The 3,653-nt window shown below is 36.5% G+C and overlaps 1 pseudogene; it reads left to right on the forward strand.

Moving 5' to 3' along the window:
- The first annotated feature begins 1,878 nt into the window (after nt 1-1,878).
- On the forward strand, nt 1,879-1,974 carry LOC145587063 (small nucleolar RNA R71; annotated as a pseudogene).
- The last annotated feature ends 1,679 nt before the right edge of the window (nt 1,975-3,653 follow it).

The following is a 3,653-nucleotide window of genomic DNA, read 5'->3' on the forward strand; positions in this document are numbered from 1 at the left end:
GAAGCGAGCTACTACAGTCGGCAACTTTCGCCAGAGGATTCTTTCGGCGACTCATACGTCGGTGACTATGGTTTTGACAACACACATATGTATATATTTTTTTTTCGAGTGGCTTTCTCACGTGATTGTGTTTTTTAGATCGATCTCCGTCCTTGGAGTTTGATCGTCGCGGGCCCTGAGGTTGTTTCAGCAGGCGCAGTTCGTTGCCGTTTTCGAGCCCTTTATCAGGGACTTTCTGTGCTCCAGAGGACAGACGCCTGGTTTTTAGGCGAGCGTGTTCTCTGGCAGTTTGCGTTCGAGGAGCCTTTGGTTCTTGCGGATCCTCCGATTCAGATGCTGCGTCTGGATCTGCTGCCTACCGAGGATCGAGCTCAAGCGATCCTTGGTTATCCAGCGGATTGGAGCAGTTGGTGCTACCGGATGTGTCTTACCCGACGTTTTTTGCATCCAGGCTGACTCCTTTCCCAGCTTTTGTCCCGGTTAGCATTTTTCTTTTCTTTTTTTTTTCTTTCTTCATATATTGTTCGGAACTTTTATTCTTTTTATTGTATATATTTTAGCGAGTGGAGCTGGGTGGTTGGGTGCCTCCTACGGTGAAGGTGACGTATACCGATGCTTTTGGGTTAGTAATTCGTGAGACGCTTCCAGCGGTGAAGGCTGAGGACATACCGTTTGTACCAGAGACAGTTGAGTCGGTATGTTTATTCTGTACATGTATATCTTTTCTTTTTCATATATCATATACATTTTTTATAACTGCCCTTTGTTGTTATTACTTTTGGAACAGGTCCTGCGGGAGACCGTGAACGGCATGGTGAGGACTATGCGTGCTTTTCGAGCTTCTTATCGGAGAGCCCTCGTGACTTTGTCATGCCGTGATCATTGGATGGTCGCGGTAAGTCTTATTTTACTCCCTCCGTTACATATTACTCACAACAAAGGAATATTTTATGTCTCACAAATAATACCCCTTTGTTGCGAGTAATATGTAACGGAGGGAGTATTTTTTTATCAAAGTTATTACACATGCGCGTATTAATCTTTGTTTTCGATTTTGCAGGATGTACAACAGCCGTCTGGAAGCCGCCGAGCATCTTGACTTCCATTTTCTATTATTATTTTTTTTTTTTTTTTGCCTTTAGGCAAAGGTTCCCAAAAACTTCAATCATCTTTCCATGTGGGAGAAATGATAGAGTGAGAAAAGTAAGCAATTAATTTAATTCTAAATTAAATTAAAAGCCATGAAACAATAATCAAATGACAAGTGTCATCACATAAGGAGGGAGTAGTTAAGAACTAAAAACCCATCCTTGGAGGGCAAGCATAAACCTACCAACCCCATGTGCATGGTACACTTGGTCAACTTAAAGAATACCAACCTTGACGGTAAAGCACATTCGTACTATTATACGACATATTTTGGTTATTTTTCAACCCTGTATTGTAGGTGTTAGAGTATGGACTAATTTGCTTATAGGTCTGAAAAGCATTAACTTTCTCAAGTGAACTCTTGCGGTCCTGCACCCAATGACCTACAAGACCACAATTATCACAAAATATTGCAGAGTTAGTACCAATAGCAGAAACAATAGCAACGGATGATGAAATAGAATTATTAATATTATCTAATTTCTCGCTAATAGAAGTCAATTGTGCTTGCAAAAAGGATATAGAATCGACATGGTGTTTTCCCTTGTTTGCAAATCCTCTAGGATTCCCATATTGAGAATTATGAATAGACATCTCTTTGTCAACATTGCTCGATATATTCTCATCCAAATTCATAAATCTCCCGTTAGCTGAAGAGTCCAAAATCATTCTTGAATTATATCCAAACCCATTGTAGAAAGCTTGGATTATCTGCCAATGTGCTAGCCCATGATGGGGACATTCTCTCTGCAAATGCTTAAATCTTTCCCAAGCTTCATATAAACTTTCATCAGCTTCTTGAGAAAAATTTAGGATCGAACTCCTTAACAAAGGTGTCCTCTCTGCAGGGTAATATTTATTATAGAAATTCAAAGCAAAAGTACTCCAGTTAGTAATACTAAGGGCAATCTATTCAATCCATTATACCATAATTTAGCATTACCACATAAAGAAAAGGGAAAAAGAATCTCCCTAATTTGGTCTTGAGTGACCCCAGTTTGCCTAATAGTGTTGCAATATTGGCATAAATCAAAAATATGAAGATTAGGATCTTCACCCCTAGCTCCGCTAAATTGCTTCCTTTCGATCATAGCAATAAACTGGGGTTTAATCTCGAATTGTACTTCATCGAGATTAGGTGTAGGAGCAAGATGTGGAAAATATGTCAAGGATGGCTGTGAATAATCGCTAAGCTTGTGAAAAGGAGAAGGTGGTGGTGCAGTCATCTCTAATTCTTGATCTGTACTTAACAACTAAATATGAGAAACTGTCTCAAAGAACTTGCGTTCTTTGAGACGGGAGAAAATAATCTAGACTACAAAAACAATTAGAAATAAAAATAAAACTGTTTCCCCCGCAACGACACAAAATTTTGACAGGTTAAAGTCATATCACCTAATCAAAAGTAATTCCTAAAACCACTAACTAAAATAGATAGGGAAGTAGGGTCAAATTCACAAGGAAACAATATTCTTTTATTCCTAATAAATTATTATAATCTAAATTATCAAGAAATAAGGAAGAATTGTGAGAATTATACTATGACAATAAATAAACTAGGGGAATAAGCAATAATAAAAAGATCTAGGGTCATAGTTTCACTAATAATTAATACTCCGAGATAAAACATAATAACCAATTATCAATGCATAAATTAACCAGATTATAAAGGGCTTTTGCTACGTATTATAATCACAGCATTAATCTACTAGTATTAAATCGCATCTCTCGAATCTTGACTTAACCATTTATAAATTAACCTGCCTATTGAAACTAAGCCTAAACATCAATTCTGATCTCTCGAATCAATATTGTGTTACTCATACAATTAAACCTGCGGAAATCTAATTGCATATCATTATAACAATTAATAGGAAATTAACCCAAAACATTAAAAATAAACAATATAAATTATTCCTTCATATTAATCATGGATGCCCAAGAACCCTAGTATTAAACTACTCGTGCATAACTAAATCTAAACTAATTAAAGCAATTAAATTATACATGATAAAAAGCAATAATGATAAAACTTAAATAAAGAACAATAATATAAAGTATACGTAAAACAAATAAAAAGAGCTAGACTAAAACTAAAATAAAACTAAAGTATAAAATTTTTTTTTTTTTGACAACAACTAAAGTATAAAATAGATTAATAAGAAGAACAAAACTAAAACTAAGAAAACTAACTACCCCCTTCCACGTACTACAACTACATCCTTTTATAAGGAAGGGGAAAAAACAATCCTACTAAAACTTTAACTACTATAAACCAAGATAAATTAAGAAAATAAAATCCCAACAAAAGATAACTAAGAACAAACCCAATCCTAAGCAAAGTCTAACAACTCACCGCCTAACTCCTCATCAAAAGCCCAGAAACATCTAAGCCCAAAACTAAGAGCCGGAAATGCAATCTGGAAATCATACTCGCCTGATCGGGCATTGGGTCGCCTAATCAGGCCCGCCTAGCTGGGGTTGTAACTGGGCCTCCGCATTCT

The sequence above is a fragment of the Chenopodium album genome, chromosome 16, assembly GCF_948465745.1.
Source record: "Chenopodium album chromosome 16, dcCheAlbu1.1, whole genome shotgun sequence".
Lineage (NCBI taxonomy): Eukaryota > Viridiplantae > Streptophyta > Magnoliopsida > Caryophyllales > Amaranthaceae > Chenopodium > Chenopodium album.